The sequence below is a fragment of the Arctopsyche grandis genome, chromosome 5 (genome assembly GCF_051622035.1).
Source record: "Arctopsyche grandis isolate Sample6627 chromosome 5, ASM5162203v2, whole genome shotgun sequence".
Classification (NCBI taxonomy): Eukaryota; Metazoa; Arthropoda; class Insecta; order Trichoptera; family Hydropsychidae; genus Arctopsyche; species Arctopsyche grandis.
This window is the reverse complement of record NC_135359.1, coordinates 11,330,993-11,351,396: the sequence shown is the minus strand read 5'-3', so window position 1 is coordinate 11,351,396 and position 20,404 is coordinate 11,330,993. Positions and strand designations below refer to the sequence as shown.

At 34.5% G+C, this 20,404-nt stretch overlaps 1 protein-coding gene across 2 annotated transcripts in view; it reads right to left on the bottom strand.

Annotated features, from left to right (window-relative positions):
* Positions 1-20,404, bottom strand: part of LOC143912085 (protein toll-like) — a 189,722-nt gene that overhangs the window by 85,347 nt on the left and 83,971 nt on the right. The gene's annotated exons all lie outside the window — the stretch shown is intronic.

Here is a 20,404-nt window from a genome sequence, read left to right as displayed (position 1 = left end):
TATGATTATGGTCTGTCCGGTTTTTATTACGATTCACAGCGCAAGTGAGCTAACGACTTCACCTGAACGACTATAATTAGCCGTTACAGAAAAAAATGTGAAGATTTACCGAATCACATCTGCCAACGTTTCTTCAACTTTTCAGTAATGTTAATTTAGTATAATTTTTAAATATGGTAAATTTATTGGATGATCACATTATAATATAGTATATTTATGTATAATATATAGAGCGATCTCAACGAAAAGATTCAAACCCAGACAAGTGGACAAACAGACAGACGTTTACGTCTGAATATTTATCATGCAAGAACTCCAACTTTTTGAACTTGGTTAAAATTATAACTTTAAATTAAATAGATTTCTCAGAATAACACGATAAAATCATAGCTACATTTATGTAATACAAAAGTACGGTTAATCTTTTATCATATACATAATATCGCTATTCTATCTGTGCCTGTCTGAGACAATGCTCGCCCTACTATAATAGTCGTTTCGATTCAACATATGTATGTATGTACATATGTACATAGCTATACCATTGCCAAAACGTATATCATCATCATCATCATTTACAGCCATTCGCCATCCACTGCTGGATGAAGGCCTCTCCAACACGCTTCCACTCGTCTCTGTTTTGCGCAACACTCATCCATCTCATTCCGCACATTTTCCTAATTTCGTTCACCCATCTTCCTTGCGGTCTTCCTTTTACTCTTTTGCCTTCTCTCGGGTACCATTCAAGCACTTCTTTTGTCCACCTTTCGTCCATCCTCCTAGCTACGTGACCCGCCCATTGCCATTTCAATCTCTTCACTCTATCCACTATGTCCACTACCCTTGTCATATTTCTCACCCACGTGTTCCGCTTCCTGTCTTTCCTCGTTATGCCAAGCATACAGCGTTCCATACTTCTTTGAGTGCATTGGATTTTATTTTGCATCTTGGCGTTCAGTGTCCAAGTTTCACATCCATACGTCATCACTGGCAAAACGCATTGATCAAAGATCCTTTTCTTCAGGCAGAGTGGCATTTTTGATTTAAAAACAGCATTCATCCGTCCAAATGCACTCCACCCTAATTTCATACGTCTCTTTATCTCTTCATTTTTACTACCAGACATGTCAATTATTTGACCTAAATATAAATAATTATTTACTACTTCTACTGGTTTATCATCTAAGGGGATGCTATCAGGCATGCAATAGCTATTGAACATTAGTTTAGTCTTATCTACGTTAATTTTTAATCCTACTTTTCTACTTTCCCTGTCCAGCTGTGTTAGTCTGATAAGTAGGTCAGCTGAATCACGAGCTACTAAAACTATATCGTCTGCGAACCGAAGGTGACTCAAAAAGCGACCATTGATGTTTACTCCGGCTGTATCCCAATCCAATTTCCTGAAAACTCCCTCAAGCACCGCATTGAATAACTTGGGCGAGATTGTATCTCCTTGTCTTACTCCTTTTCCTATGCTAAATCTATCTGTACCTGAAAAAATTTTAACCGAAGCTGTGGCATTCTTATATATTGCAGCTAACAGTCCCACATAGGGTTCCGGCACTCCCTGTGTTTTTAGAGCGTTAAGTACTGCATTATGACTAACTGTATCGAAGGCTTTCTCATAATCGACGAAACCTAGGCACAATGGCCGTTGATATTCGTTGGCGCGCTCGATTAGTTCGCCAACTACTTGGAGGTGGTCCATTGTGCTGAAATTTGCCCTAAACCCTGCCTGCTCTATAGGTTGGTTCTCGTCGAGGATATTCTTCAGCCTTTCTGTAATAACCTTCGTGAAGAGCTTGTAGACCGCTGAAAGTAGACTAATGGGTCGGTAGTTCTTGATATCGCTTTTGTCGCCTTTTTTGTGTATTAAAATGATAGTTGCGTTATTCCATCCTTCTGGTATAGCTTGGTTCTGGATGCATTTGCTGAAAAGCCTAGCTAAGATATTAATTAGGGGGGGGCCGCCACATTTTAGTAAGTCAATGGGAATATTATCTTCCCCTGGGGTTTTACCGTTCTTTGCAGTTTTTAGCGCGGCCTCTACTTCGCTAGGCAATACTGCAGGAACCCTTTGGCCGTGTGTCGATTCCAGAGCGGGGAATTGGCCGTTGTCGTTCTCGTATAGTTTTGCATAGAACGTGTAAACTCTGTCTATGATTTCTTCTCTATTCCTAATTATTACTCCGCTCTCTGATCTGATTGCGATCATTTGGTTTTTGCCTAAGAAAAGATCCTGTTTGCACTTTTTCAGGCTACGGTTATTCTTAATGGTATTTTCTATTAGCTTGCTGTTAAAATCCCTGACATCCCTGACTATTCTCTTTTTAATTTCCTTATTTACTAGATTGTATTCTTGCTTATTATTATCCCTATCTAAATTCCTTTTATGCTTAATTAGGTTTTTTGTTTCCGCTGAAATTTTGCTTAATTTAATCTGTTTCCTGAATCCACCTAATTTCTTACCTGTTGAGGTTAGAACCGAACTAATTACAGTGTTCAATTCCTCTATGTCTGCTTCTGGGTTTAATTTCCCGTATCGATTTCCAAGTTCGAGTTCGAATTCCTTTTTCCTAGACCTTAGTTGAGCGAAATCTGGAGAGTTACTGCATCCTTTTATTAATTTCCTACGTTCGCAATTTATATTAATGGCCATCTTGGCACGGACTAATCTGTGATCGCTACCTATATCTACTTTACTTAAAACACTAACGTCTTTAACGGAGTGCAAGGCATTTGTTAGGATGAAATCGATCTCGTTTCTGTCTCCTTTAGGACTCTCCCAAGTCCACTTATTGTTGGTGTTTTTCCTGAAAAATGAATTAGTGATAAAGAGCCTGTTGTGTTCTGCGAATTCTATGAGGCGATCGCCTCTGTCGTTTCTTTGGCCGGTACCAAAATTGCCTACTGCTCTTTCAGTATTTGCCTTTTGTCCTATTTTTGCGTTAAAGTCGCCCATGATTATTTTAAAGTGGTGACGGCTATTATCGTATGCGTCCTGTATTTTTTCGTAGAAGTCTTCTATTTCCTCGTCTGGGTGGCTAGATGTGGGGGCGTACACTTGGAAGATTTGACAAGTGTACCTGCTCGAGATTCTTAATACTATATAGCATATACGTTCCGATATGTCGCTTATTTCTATAATATTTCTTTCTATTCTCTTATTGATAAGAAACCCTACTCCTCCTATTCTACCATTTGGTAGCCCTCTCCAGTAGAGACAGTTACCACTTTTTAGGATTATTTGGTTTTGCTGTTTTCGTCTTACTTCACTAAGTCCTATTATATCCCATTTGATATTTTCTAATTCATTCTCTAATGCAAGCACACTTCCTTCACTCGATAACGTTCTTACATTGTACGTGGCTAAATACAGGTTTCTATTAGCTAAGCTATCATCCATCGTCACTCTTACCTTGTTGGAGGTTTGGATATTATTTTTCTCGCATTTATCCAAGATGTGTTGAGAAAAAGGCGGTACTTGAGAGAGATTTCCATTCAAGGAGTGAGTTCTTACCGCCATAGACTCTTCTCTGTGGTCAGCTTTGACAGATAGTCATCCTAGGTATCACTTGGATCACTTATGAGTTATTACATGCCATTTAACAGGGTTACTTTGTAAGTGAAAGTAGTTAGTTATGATAATAATAGATTAGCAATTGTTATACTACTTTTTTACATATCTTTATCGTGAGACGCCTCTTTGGAGACAACGGATTTATATATGTGAGTGCGGTTTGCAATTTAATATTTTAATAATAAATTTAGTAAAGAATATAAAATTACACGAATTACTTTAATATAAATTAAATATGAAAAAGAACTATTAGACAGTTGGGAAACACCGTTTCTGTTTGCTATTATTCTATTAAGTAAAGTTCGTTAAAATTTTTTGTCTGAAAGCAATTATGTGGAAGATTTATTGCTTCTGTGGGACCGAATTTTGACTGACGAGCAGGGACCCTTATTTTTTTTTTGTATTCAGGTAGGGAGATGTATCTCGTTCGTATACGCTTTTGTAACTGACACAAAATTAACACAAAATTTTTCGCAATCACTGATATTAAAAAACGCTGTTAACGGCCGATCATCTGTTTATTTTTACACTTAAATTATACTAGGATGCAATTAGTAAAATAAGTGATTAGATGGTTAAGTTTTTAGATTAAATTTCGTGCAATAGCCGGGTTTAAGCGAGTAATAGCGGGAAGAACGCAGAAGCACGTCTTCCCCGCATGACACGACAGACCGAACTCAAAACGTATATACGAATACAATAACAAAAGAAAAAAACTTCTATATATACTATTTGCTACCAATGTTTTCTCTTGGCAGAGAATTTCCCGCTATTAAATCTATTCTATTAAAAAATGATTTAATTAATTAATTAATTTTTCTATTGGTGTTTTATATTGTTTATATGTATGTAGGTAGGTAGGTAGTTTTTACTTTTTTTTCATATTAAACAATTAAATATAAATATTAAATTAAATATATTAAAAAATCGATATGCGTAGGTATATATAAACGACCTCTTATTATAAATACCAAACATTCGCCTGTTGACTATAATATATATAAAAACGGACACTGTATGTTTGTATGTATGTATGTGGCGGATGAGTGGACAAGTATGGACATTTCAAAAAAACAAATGTTAGAATACCAGGAGTATACGTTATGCATAGGGATATGGCGTGACGACCGATCGTGTCGAGAAAACGCGAGGGTGTGAGTGTAGTGGGGAAGTGGGGACCTGAGTGTCTAACATGTGCTACTGACATTGAGCGCCTGAGTTGGAACGGGTGACGTCAGCGTCAGATCCGCAGGAGTGTACACAATCCACACACATTATTTTATCATTTCGACGTTGGCGACGAGCGTTTAATGAGGGCGTATTAATAGGATTTTTTACTGTTAATACGCGCGCACTTATAAATTACCTTACACTTTATTTATATATCTATAACATATAACTTTATTTTAATTCGGGTATCAATTCTTTTCCGAAGCCACCCGTTGAAATCACCGGGCACAACACTAGTTTCATTTATTTACTGACTAATACATTTCAAGTCAGTGAATAGTTAAATAAATACCGTAAGATGTTCTGAGAGTAATATAAAAAAAAATCGATTTACAGTTTAGGAACAACGATATAAATCAAAATTCGCGCAAAAAATACAAACACCTGTTGCACGGTCGATTATGCAATTCGCCGAATAATATTACGCGGTGATTTTTGCTAAATTTCCTTCTCAATGAGTCGGTAATTTTACCTGAACACACACACACACATACATTCGTACATCTACGCAAGCACTCAAATAAGCAAATCAACGAAAAGCAAGGCTCTGATCAAAGATTTGATAAATCGTTCCAGTAAGCGGTAGCGACGTTAAATTTGTACGATACAATAATAAACTTAAAGGCCGAGGGGTGGGGGGGGGGTTTTAGATAGGAATCGCACCGGATTAATTAATACCCTCCCCTTTCCGAAATCAAACCCCCATCCCCCAACCGCCACTCGGTCTACCGATAATGTATTATAACGTCAAAACGTTGGACTAATAAAAACCGAAATCCATTAGCAAGACGATGGGGGTGTGAGAGACCTGAAGCAGGCCGCAGCCAGGACCCGAAACTAATCCATTTATTCGTTTTCCCAGGGCCACACTTAAGAAAATTAATTTTCCTAATCATATTATTTCACGCTACGGCGGACAATTTCCATTTCGCTGCGAAACAGTCGATTTCGCGGAGGCGAGCGGTCCAACTTTGGTTGTAATTCAATACACGGGGTCTCGAGGCGTCGGCCAACTTGCAAAACTACCCAAAGTACAACTTACGTAGTACATCTCTAGCAATAATGGATTACACCGTATGAATGTCGGGTTATTGTTATTAAAGCGCCTCCATGCATCACCATGTTGTACGGGGTGTGTTTAGAGCTAGTGGTGCTTTAGCTTCGAGAGTCGATAAATGAGGTTGTCCTACTTGAAGAATATGATATGTGGTCAAAGTATCAATTTTCGTATTAAAAATAAAATAAATCATTTTATTTATTTTAATTAATTATGGTATTATTCATGTGGCCTCATTGCTATGAAAAATCGGTCAGATGCGTAAGAGCACAGTTTACACTCGGAAAAACCAACGCATCATAAGTATGTGGATATTTCATAATACGTACGAGAAATTATCAATGTCGTGACTTTCACTGCCGTCGCATCCGTTCGATTTTAATGTGTAGTTATTATCAGGTATTTCCAAAATCAAAAAAAAATTCAATTAATTTAATCACATATAACTGAGAGTTGTGTGTGTAGAATTAACATTCAGTAATCTAAAATACGATTTATGTATGTAGAAGAAAGCTTTATGTGAGAATTTGATATTGAGCGAATGTTTTTCTCAAATTCGAGAATTTTTTTGAGGAATTCTGAGGCGTACTAAACGAAGGAATTTTTCACGATTACATTACTATATACATTTTTCAGTAGAGATTAAAAATAAAATGGGTAGAACCGTGTATAACCGAATTATTCGAATTTTAATACACTAACATAAATATGTATGTATTTATACATGTAAAGGAATTTAACGAAAATTGTTCTTTTTCGTGGAAAGCGTATATTAAATTTGCTAACGAGCTGTTTGAAAGTACATCGATAACCGAATAAAACTATTTCAATTTCGTTCAAAATTCAATACTCATTCATCGAGAGAAAAAGAGGAATAAGAGTGGAACGAATTTCGGAACGAACAAAGAAGAAAAATAACAGTTTGCTTTAACGATTACATTGAATTTATTTTAAATTACATTATATACATGTGAGCGTATAGTTATTGAATATATAAAGAATACATGGTGGAAGAAATAGTCACATCTTTTATTTAAATCTAATATATAATTTCGAAAGAGACTTTATATGCAAGTTTTGGGCGGTAGAATCCGTGACTTTATCAAAAAAATCTAATTTTCTATGACGACGATATCAATATCGATTGCGTTTTCGATTTCGATTCCGATTTCAGTTCCAATTTCAGTTTCGATTTCTAATCCCGATTCCCAATTCCTATTTCAATTCTGATTCCCAATTCCGATTTTGACTTTAAGGAATAATTTAAAATGGCATGCGATGATAATAATAATAATTACACTGTTCGACAAATGACGACTTTTTTTTGGTTCAGAGACGAGATATGACTTTTCTTATAGAATTATGGCCAGTGAACACGAATCTGGTAATAAAAAATGTTGATTGGCTCGAGATTCGGAGATTGTATATGTGTTTTATAAATCGCGCGATTTTTCTATATCTTGGTGTTGTTCGGTCGATGTCTCAAAATCTATCAATTTCCTGTTCAAGATGAATATTGGAATCTATAGTCGGGTTTTTTATCTTCTATTTGTAGTACTTTTAAGCTTTCAAATCTCTCTAAGTAGTCATCCAGTTCAAATCAAACGTCAAAAGTACGTATTGTCACTTGGGATTTTTTCCCACTGTTAATACTATTTTATATATATATATATATATATATATATATATATATATATATATATATATATATATATATATATATATATATATATATATATATATATATATCTAGATCTATATATAAAATAGGTATAGATCTATAAGAAAAGTCATATATCGTCTTTGAACCATTTTTTGCGTCGAACAGTGTTATTATTGCAATCACTAGTATAATATAATCAAGCACGCACAAATTGGAATTCAATTTATTAATTCGGACACGAATTCCAAATAGCTTTAGTTCCCCCCTAACATGTATTTGTATTGCGAATGGTCAACATACATGCAAACGTATATACGAATGATCAAAATGAAAGTTTCATCGACGATATAATCTGTTTAAATATTTACTTTTATATATATAGAGCGCTTTTGTGGCAGTGAAAGCGCGATCCCGACGAAAAAAAAGGCTCTCAGATTACTCTTTTCACGGTTTAATCCCTTCCCCCGATTGAGGCTGTGCTGTAATCTATCCGGAATCTTTCAGGAGGGGAAATAAGCCACTTCCCTCTCTTGCAAGGAAACGGAAGGCTTACGTTATGTATCGAGGATTAACTTTAACGTTAATCCCGCCTTAGCACATCCAATTATATTGTAATAGACTTGCGGAACCCTGCAAATTCTCAGCGATTTTATAATAACGCTACCTACATATTTTGCTTACAAGAATGGGAGCCGAAAATCGTATGAAAACTGATTCATTTAATTTTAAGAGAAGAAAAGTGCAACAGCGTAAGGAAATTTTATGAAATCATTCAATATGCAAATATTTCAACAAAAATCCTATATGCATGGAACTTTGAAATAAAATCACATTTTGTAAAAAACATATTCCCACGACAGATTGAAATAAATTTCGTTCGGAAGTTTGAAATTTTTAAATCGCACTTAAAAGCGTAAAAATGCTTCAACTTAAAAGTTCACAAAGAATCATGAGTATCGTCTTGTTATTTTTTTTGTTAGGTATACAAGAGTGTAATTTTTACAGCAAAGCTGAAAGCTATTTCGTATGTACCTTGCGAAGCAATTACGAAAGCAAAGTTGCGCTAACGTTTATACAATTTTACATGGATTATTTGACGGAAAGAAAAATTGAACGGAATCCATAAATATCGTTTAGCGTGTACATATACAGTGGCGTCATATAAATACATATAAATACATATATACTCGTACATATGTACATATAAATATTATGCAAGTATCGGAACAGGTTTCCGACAAATTACGACAAACGTGAGTCACGTGTTTGACACACTATTGTGAGTCTGACTGTTTGCTTAGAACAAGTCCACATGGATTATTTTGTTTCGGGTTTTGTTTTTTTACATACCTCCTTTATTTTTAGACTCACCTGTGGGCCCTTTGATTTAGATACATTTTTTTTGACAGTCTGTATATTGTTCAAATACAACTACTGCAGCAAAGGTAAGCGTAAATAATCACGCGTGGCAATACGTTTCGGTTCGCACCTGTTGTAGGCAGCTTTAAATAATTGTATAATATAAGAAACGTGTAATAATCGTAATTGATAATGAACATACGTACAGCGTACGTTTCAGTTCTAATTTGATTCATTCACACCGTATACACTCGCAATATAATACCATGATTAATTTTAATTGAAATACATCAACAGAGTAACGGAATACAATCGAATAATTTCGGTATATGTTTTAGCATATTATATTAGTCAAAATAATATTGAAAAAAATACATATTTATATTGAATTGACGTTCAGAACACATGTACACATGTAAAGCAATATAAAAAATAGTCAAGTGGCAGGGATTGTCGTAGAGTATTTTCAACTCATGTTTTGTGTATAATCATTATGTGTAATGATGGTTTTTGGTACTTAGGTAAAAAGGTTTGATCATATGTAGCTGTCGCCTTGGGCAACCTGAAGGCAACCTATGGTCGGGGTTCATAAATAATGACTAAATAAATAAATAAATATGTAGAAACTTTTGTCTTTTATGTTTTTACTAAATAAATAAAAATTTGTCTAAATTATAAATAAAATGCATGTTTATTTAATATAACGTTACGATTTCATTCACAATCGTGACTCAAAGCATGTTTGTATTTTTATCAAAATGTGAATAAAATTATTTATTTTTAACTTAATATATAAAACTGTTTCAAATTTCATTGATTTAGATCCTGGACTTTGTCACTAAACTGGCTTATTGCATTATCACTTATACCGATGTACCTAAGCACGGGAGCTAAATCATTCGCATTGTAATGAAAAATCAAGAGAGGATTTCGCCATGACGGTGAATGTTAAGATATCCTGAGAATTATGTTTGTTTATATATGTACATTTGTACCTAAAGATAAAAAGGTCATTAATTTTATTGCTTTTTAGTATAATGTTCTTATTTAATATTGGAATATATATTGGATGTTATATGACAATGTCATTTTCGTTCCGGTACTCAAGCACAATTGCATGCTACAAATAATTAGGAATTAATTGTCCCAAAGGGGGATGGTTTCTCTGAAGTATTTATACGCGATAAATAAGGGAATCCCCCTCCCCTTCAGTCCTTTTATGTGTGTATTTGGGATAAAACGGGAAAGTCAGGGGGGCGACAGCTTTACTCGTCCCAAGCCGCTGTACGAGACGTGCTTGCAATATATACTACGAGCTTAAAGGCAACTTCTGACTGCACCTCTCCAGCCTCGAAGAAGAGCCGTCATATAAATTTTCTTTTACGAACACCCTCGTCCCGTTCGCCATTATCGCGCAGAGTCATCCTCGTGTCAAAAAAAAGAGAAAAAACCTTAAGAAAAAAATTACACTCTCGCAGAAGTTTCGTTAATTAAAATGAAAAAAGTGACACGTAATACGAAAACGATGCTGTAAATTAAACGGGATATTTTTTTCTATTTAATTTAATTCTGGCGAAATTACACCGACAGCATCTAACCGAAATTATCCATCTACTTTCGGAACAAAAGAGATTTTCCCGCTTTCGGGATTGCGGATGTTTAATCACTATTGATTGTCTCGGGGAAATTACATCGTTCCCAGTGCAAACAATTCGTCGCAGTATAAACAGATTAACATTTATTACGAATGAGATCGGATTAATGCGGAAAATTCACCTCTATATATAAAATATACTACATGCCTGAACGATTTGTACCAATTAAATATAATTAAAAAAAAAAATCATATCATATCACAAAATATATAATAATTAAATAAAATCTCGAATTCGAATTTTCGCATAACCACAAATATTCATATGTTGTTACAACGTACATCGATAACGTAAAAATTCGGATGTGACCAACCCATGACATTATCTATGTGTTTAAGAAATACAAGAAGTATGATTCATGGGAATTCATGAAACAATTTTACAAAAATTAAAACGACGAATAGAAATACATACATGAGAAAAGTCGTATTTCAACAATCGATATATTGCATCAAGTTCTGCAGAATCATCACTTGACATACTGCGTGTGCTGAAAGGATGCAATCAATTGAACAAATTGACAGCAAAATTTAGCATAAAGATTGTTAAAATGCCGTAAATGGAACACTAGAGTATACTTATATGGTAAATATAAAACTTTCAAAGGAAATCAAACATGTTTTTTGCTGTAAATCAGGAAGTCGACGACTAACATAAGCAGTACAAAACACAATGTAGAACGTTACACGTTATAAAATTTAACAGGTAAACCCCGATGTGTCTTCTTAGCCAATTACAAACATTGCAGCATTTTTATTACATAAATCGCTGAATTTCGAGATACTGAAGAACACAAACTTCACTATTAATTAACTAATGAATTAATCCATTGAGACATCTATTTATTTAGACTTGTACATCAAATTTACATATTGCACATAAATCAAACTCAGATATTGGTGACACGGTGGGTAGGGAGATTTTTGCCAATTTGATGGAGGAACCGTTTCAATAATGAAATCATATAAATTGGCAAACTCTGATTGGAAACGATCAACTTGGAGTCAGAAATATCCAAGTCTGACCAGCAGCATTAAAGATTAGCACGGGATTGAACCCGGTAACCTTTCGTTGATTAGCATAAACGCAACCACCGAGCCATTATATAAATTATATTAATATTAATATGATACATTAATCTGTGTATGTAAGGTTTGACTTTGAGATTAAAATATTATCATGTGTAGAAATATGCATATGTATGTAGTATCTAAATTTAAATAGCCTAAAAATACATCAGTCGAATGCTTAAATTTTTATTCCGAAACACTGTAGCTCTCAATGGCATAAGCTCGTCTGTCAGAAATCTGTATAGTGCCCTTACCGGGACTATTTTTGTAATACGTTCATTATGTATGCAAAGCTCGTTCGTAGCTTTCGCTCGGAGTGAGCTTTCGCTCTTTGCAGGGAAGAACGAATCCACACTGGGAATATTTTATATTCTAAGTACAATTACTTTTGCTTCCGATTCTTAGCTCATTGCACGAGACAAGGCATCAAAATATAAAGCGGCTTAAAAGCGGAAATGCTCTCTCGCAGCCTCTCTCTCTCTAACAATACACCGTGTATACATCTTCCGACGTAAGAGGATTACGCATTACAAGGTAATTTTCCCGTTCGCGACATAATTTATACCGCGGCACGAGCGGGTAATCTTCGATATTTTACGGTGCCATTATTATAATTTGTATCCTGTAATTGTCGACTGAATCCCGAGAGTCTAGATTTATCCTTCGGAAATCACAGTACCACAATCAATCATAATGCGTGAAGGCATTAAGAACAACGTGGCAAACGGCCGCTTTCGAATCATCATCATTATCGTTGTCTGTTAAATTTTTAACTCTAATCTAACGGAATTAATTTCGATAAGAAAAACTTGTGCATTAAATTATAGATGTTAATTACCTATATATCATATATGTAGATATTATATCACTTTATGTTTATCCCATTATATTATATCACTTTATGTTTATCCCATTATATTATATCACTTTATGTTTATCCCATTATATTATATCACTATGTTTTTCCAATTACATATATTATATCACTTTATGTCTAGTTATGCATTGTTCTATTTAGTCATATTTTAGTTTTTATTCTTTTCTTTTTTATTTGTCTGTCTATATGTACTATATTATGTAATTTGTAAGAATCTATAATTGGGCTCAGATGTTATATTTATTCTCTATTTTTAGGCATTTCTTCATCTGTTGGCTGTTGATTTTTCAATAAATAAATAAGAAAATCAAAAACTTGGAAATTCTTTTAAGAACTTTCCCAAACTGTCAACATATTTTGTCGACCCAGAATGAGATACATACCTTAACGACCTGGGAGGGTTAAATCTCGGTCAATTTGTAAACAGTATCCAACACTCCCACGACGAGTGTTCCATTGTATGATTTCCACGTCGTTATGGTGTTTAAATCGAATGAAGCAATCTACCTAATTTAACGCATCGTGCACGATATGAAGCCCGTAGGAAATCGTAGGGGAGACAAAAGCTATTATACTTAAATATTAAACTATAGGTACATATTTTTTAGGGGGCTATTATCTACGTTTATAATAGACCATGTGTATAATTATTGAACTTCCAAATATTCGGTAGGTTTGCCCATCGAGATTATTCTGTCATGACATTATTAACTCGCGTTATCGGTTTTGCCAAATGCATCCGAAAATGATAGATACGATTCTGTATATGTATGTACAAGCGATTATATAATACTATGGACTACGTACTAAGAAGCGATCGATATTGAGTTCAAATAATTAAAGTACAAATATCGAAATAGGAATGGTGAAAATGCGAACACGAACACGAACAAGCGGTTTGAAAGTTTTGAAAATTCATTTAATTCAAAGTTATAAATATATTGTAGGTGTGGGTAAGTTAAGTTGTATCGAAGCGTCCAACTTTTAGTTTTGGTTTTCGCGTACAACGTCTATATCGTTAAAGGAAAACTTTCTTGATCACGAATACCATTCACTGTTAACAACCATCGCTTCGAATCAAAGTTTCACTCCAGTAACCCCGTCACTTCCTATATAACTATTGAAAAATTTAAATAAATGAAAATGATCAAACGATTGATTTTTCATACAAAAGTATATATGTAGTATATGTACATACTATATGTATGTAAGAGATATTATTAAAATTTTATCCTGAGAGCTTACAGTTTACGCTATATTCAAATACTAGTGTTGTGCCCGTTGATTTCAACGGGTGGCTTCGGAAATTGATAAACGAATTAAAATAAAGTTATATGCTATATATAAATAAGATCATTTATAGACGCGCGCGCATATTAATAGTAAAAAGTCGAGTGCACTCATAATACGCTCGCCGTTCGCCCACGTTGCAATGATGAATGAATGTGTGGGTGTCTTCTCGAACGTATGTATGTATGTATGTGTGTACGTTCTCGCGCATGGTTAGGCGCATCTGACGCTGACGTCACCCGTTCCAACTCAGGAATCCAATATCAGAATCATATGTTGACGATCCACATCTCTCCACTTCCCCTCTACCCCACTTCGGACACGATCGGTCGTCACGCCACATCTTCATGTATATTCCTAGTATTCCAAAATGTGTTTTTTTGAAATTTCCATACTTGTCCACGTACTCGCACATATAAACATACATATGTACATACATACATCCCGTCCATTTTTATATATATTATATCTACATATGTATCAGTGGTGTGAAACGGGAAAAAAAAGATATATTAAAAAATATGTATTTTGAATTTTTGAAGTATAATAATCTGTCTTGAAGTGGTGAGTATGTTTTTATTTTTTGTGCTAGCAGAAATATCTTAAGTAACCTACTTTTATCAATAAACTTTTGTTTGTCTTCAAAACATAATCTTATGAATGATTGGTAGAAAATCGATTAAAAATACAACGTTTCCAAGGCCTCGTTATTTCCGCGCGCTCTGCACTGATTTGTTCCGAGGGTACCGTTTCGTGAGCCAAGTGCCTTGCAATATTTGAAGTTCTCTGTAAATATGTGTTATATTAACAAAAAAAAAATTTGTTCAGAATTACGTTTCATAGACAAAATTTAGTATATTTTTAGTGAATTAAAAATATTTTGTCTTAGACGGAATGCCTATACATAACAATTTTACAGTATCGCGAAGGGAACAGAATTTAGACGGCGAGCCCGTGCAAGCAAACGACGCGGTGGACCAAACCATAACAATATACTACCACTACCGATTAGTATATTGTTAATATAACCACAAAAATATACTAATAGGGCCGATTCCGGTTTCTGAACTTCGCTAATCCGAATGAACAATATCAATATATACGATTTGAATTTATTGTAATTGGATTGTTGATATTTTTAAATTTAAGTTAAAAGATTTTAGGGGACTTTGCTAGTCCCTCTAGTCTAATAACGGCACACCACTGCTATGTACATACATATGTATGTATATACGAATACCTGTACTAAGCCGAAATTCACATATTATTCATTCGTAATGACGTAGGCACGAGTTATGTATGTAGAATATGGGAATTTTAACTGCAACGTCATCAGCATCAGCTGCGTAATTCGCACTTTGCCACCCCCGTCGTAAAGGTCGAGGAAATGTTTGCTGCTGAGGGGTCTCCCATGGACCAAAACAAACTATGGCAGTCCAAAATTGGGGTTTGCAACACCCCCGTTTTGCCGAGAATCGGTGGGGGAGTGTAAACACTCATATCGGACTAATATCGGCCGGACAAACAAAGCGGGCCCGTTCGCCAATAACTCAACCCGATATGATCGGGAAAAGTGGGATGGGAAATGTCCAGTAAGGTGGTTCGAAAATGATGACGTTTTCGATAGAATACTTGCCGAATATGATTCAAATGAGACTTGCGAAAATTGAAATCAAATCGAACTGCATTGTGAATCCCTTCAATTTTTAATACCGATATTATACATAGTTGTTTATGAAAAATACAGTTTACCATTGAAAATTTATACATTAAAAAACGCACTCGGGTGAAAAAATATTGTGTTATTATTTATCATATCTCTATTACAGTGGAAACGTAATTTTCGATACACCCTTGTGTCCAAACACTCCCATACAATCCCCAGTCCACATTAGGGGTGAGATGAATTTTCCGCACTCCGGAAAAAATTCAGTCCCATCAGCCATCCGGAGGGTTCGTGTGATTAAAAACAAACAGATATATTTCTCGACAATGCCAAAAAACACACACACACACACATTCATGTCGATCTTGTTTGTACATACATATGTATATGTATACCTCCGCTCGCAATATCGAACACGCTGTGTGAAACAAAACAACAAATATAAATCAGATTTCTATCTAGTGCGTTTCCCACGCAAATGATGATTATTGCGCGCGCGGAGAAATATGTTTTCGAAATGAAAAAAAAAATGAAGAAGAAAAAAATGCGAGTGAAATAATAAAGGCGTAAAACCAAACGAGCCGAAGCTATTACGGTTCGGACTCGGGCGATAATATTCGAATCGCCAGATTGAACAATTTCGATTTGGGTCCGGTTTAATAACTCGGAAATAAAGCCGAGTAAAAAAAGAAAATATATCGTGCAAACCGAGGTAGGGCCGCAGACGGCGAGACAGAATAATTACTTGCGGAATTAATTCCAACCGCAGATTCTCACACCAGACTACGATGACGCAGCGAAGGGGTTAAGTAAGAGGAAAAGCTCCGTTTTTCTACCGTTTCTCTACGGCACTAATCGCGAATGGAAAAACTGAAATACCGAGAAAAGAATTGAATGGAAAAATGTACTCTATTAAAATTATATTTCATATCGTAATAAATGGTTAGTATCAATATCAAGATTATACAAACCCATTAGTTAATGACTACAAGAGTGACCACGGATTAGTACAAATCAATGACGTAATAGATACAATTTATTTTATATAAAATATTATTAAAACGGAAATGATATGTTTCGGAAAAATCTATTATCAAATTAAAGTAATCGAACTTGATGAAATGGTCATAGTCTTTACTGGCGAAACCTAAGTAATCTCATGTCAAAAATCTGTCTAAATATAATTTGATTTGTGAAAACATATACATGTGTACGTATATTTGTTTTCATACCATGCATAAATATTTCTATTCAGAATATCTTAGATTGAGCTTTTACAAATATTTTCACATGATTGTATACGTTTTATTAAATTTATAAAATTGTTTTTGAATACAAATTCAATCAATTAAGAAAGATTCATATTTATATCATAATTTACAGACATTCGCCTTCCACTGCTTGATGAAGGCCTCTCCAGCAGGCTTCTATTCGACTCGGTTTTGCGCAACTCTTATCCATCTCAGCCCACACAATTTTATAATTTCATGCACTCATCATACTTGCGGCCTTCCTTTAACCCTTCTACATTCTCTAAGATATCATTCTATTTAATTCTACTTATTTCGTCCATTCTTTTAGCTATGTGACCTGCCAATTACCATATTTTCTCTACTATCAACTAGCCTTGTCATATTTCTCACCCACGTATTGTTTCCAATCTCTACAGCGATTTATACGCCTTTAAGCATATTTATAGAATATACATACATACATATATAAGGAAAATCAACATCAAATAAAATTAAACTTTGATGAAACCGTACAATTCAATTGTATATAATTAATAACTAAAGTTTAGAACACTTTTTACTTACAGTTCGCCTTAATTCGAAAACTTTAGTCTCGGACAAAGCATTATAATTGATACGCCTATATTTTATGCAGCATTTTACCCTTCGAAAAATCAATATTTCAACAATACCACAATTTACACAATATACTTACTTACACGTACACGACTTATTTCGAAACAAAAAAATACATCAACACCTCTCAATAGCGAGACCATACTAGTAAGCTCCTCATTTTACACTCGGCGATATTTTCGCACACGATATACGCAAAATGCGAACACAGGAAGCCTCGGAAAAATAAACTGTACACATTGGAATGAATTATGGCGAAAGCCAAAATCTGGCGCGCGTTTGCGACTTTAGCATACATCACGCTAGGGCGCACTCCCGTGGGGAACTCCACCGAACTTTGTCAATAAATTTTCTACGTCTAGAAGTATCTCCTGCTTGTAATATGTATACATCCGCTGCTTGCCGACTCGGCATCATCCCGGTCGAGTGATATCGATTGTCTTCCTATTCAATTTTGGCCCTATATATGCGTGTACCTAGCTAATAATAATCCCGAAGACAATCGCGCGTGTTTACGCGTTTCCGTGTACGTATAGTGTGTTATTGATCACGTTGCCGTGTGTATATGGGGTTTCGATATGGGTGTACGATGGCGATACGGTGTTCTGGCGGTTATCTCCCACAAACAGGCGGTATGATGTGGGCATACTATGTAATACCATATATCTAATATTACAGACTACAATAGTATACCTGTGTGTGTCGAAGCTGGAATGCTGTTCGAAAACAATTGTACGATTGAAGATTTTTTGGAAAAAAAATAGACTACTTCAAAGTAAACATTTTTACAAATGCTATGAAGTATCAAATTGAATCTTTACAAAAAATACAGTATCAGATCTCGATTGAAAAGTCATTAAATCTATCTGTGGTGCTGCTAGTCACGTTTGAATAATTAAGACGTTCCAAGTCGATCGTTTCCTATCAGAGTTACCCCAACCTAACTTAACCTCACCATTATTGTCGTAGTCTGATTATGATTTCAATTTATATTTGAATTTGTATATAGTATATACACTTTTGGCCATGGTGTCGATTACGGGGAAATTTGTCATGGAACTACGGTAAAAATGAAATATGTACATTTATGCAGCGAAAACACAGTGTAGCATCTTGGCGTGCAATGTCTAAGATCACATCCATACGTCATCATTGGCAAAACACATTGATCGATCATTTTATTGAGGCAAAGTATTTTTATTCAGATTAAATATATACATATGTACATATGTATCAGATGAAATACATACATACATATTTATGTAAAATCAATACTTTTTTTTCAAAAATAATATATAAAAAACTATACATTTGAATAATTATTTTCGTACTTTTTTTAACGACTAGTATTCTTTTGTGATTTCTGGATTGATAAATATCAGCACACCGAAAATAATCGTGATAGGTCGTGTGAAGCAAAATATACTGGCTCACTTTAGATTAAGCGATTTCAATGTTATTTTTTTCGGTATGTCATCTTTAGAGATGACATATGACAGACAAAACAAGCATTGACATTTCGAGAAGAAGCGTCTAGTTCATTTTTTTCCGTGAAATATTTTCAGTTGAGGCAATAATGAGTTTGACATTTGAGTGCGCGGATGTTGAATTATGAATTTGCACGTACAAATTATGAGGGTTGTTAATATGTAAATGCCATGTCTCATATACGTATCCGAGCTCAATATATGTAGGTATGTATGTATAACATGAATTTAAGTTTTTGTGCTTTATTGCTTTTATTTCAGAAGCTAAAATGTCAGAATTTTTCACGGAACTTATTTGAATGGCAATTATTCTTAAAAATCAGTGATGATAAAAATAATCGTAACTCGAATGCTACATGAATCGTCTCTCCCTTTTGCAGACTTTCACTACATAATTTAATATTTCACATGATCCATTTTATGTGCAAACGGCCCTTTTTTCAAGCGATGCTGGGAAATTCTGACAATTCACCGCAGTCACACATCAGCCTACATTTGCATTTTTCATTCGCAATTTCCCCGTCGACCGAACAGCCAACGGGTATGAAAAAATTGCAAAAACGTAATGCTCTCGCATTCGAATGCACACATCGGATTAATATAACATACGAACAGGTGCGTATGTGCAACTGCACATTCACATATTTTTTATCTACCGTACGTGCGTCGCTCGTCCCCTTTATAGGGACATAAAATAAAAATAGGGAAATGTCTGCTCGTTTATAACAACTGAATATTTTAAAATAAAATTTGATTTCGGTCGAAAACAAATATGTAAAATTAAGTCGTTAAGAGGATTTAAACCTATATGAATGTGCATTAAAAATGAATACAGTGTTACGTGCATATACACATTTTCTATTAGCTCTGTTGCAAGATCAACGATGCACACGTTAAATTTGCAGAATGCATCGTTGAACAAAAGCCATCCGAAGCTAAGTGCATCCCTTTAAGCGTTTTAGTGGCCTGCAGGGGGATAGGAAGAAAGGAGGGCTAAAATTGCATCGATGAAATTCGAGTACAAACTGCACTATGCGATAGCACCAGAAAATAAAAATGTACACACTACATGGGATATTTCATGTGATGGAATTTTGTTATGACACATAAACGACTACTGGATTAAAACGACACATTGTATTTATGCATCGAAGTCAACAAACATATACATATATGTATATACATATTGCATAAGAATCTCCTGTATGGAGATGAAAATTTTATATGGAAAATGTTTACATTGTATAACATGTCAAGAAACATATACATACATATATATTAGGAAACATTTCCATATAAATATATTATCTCAATTCTAACACTAAATCATTACATCATCATCATCATTTGGCATTATTATTTAATATTATCGTAATGGTCTCTCAGAGATCAAGAATTTGTCAGCCTAATTTTTAACGATGATTTTTTGTATTAAATTTATTATTAACATATAAGTCGTAGTCAGAGACCCAGAGAACTAATTTATCTGCTATGATGTGTACCTTTATAAGATGATTTAAAAAAAATCTCAATTCTGAAGATTTGTTTGTAACCGATTTATTGCTCACTTAAAATATACAAAGTACATACATATATACT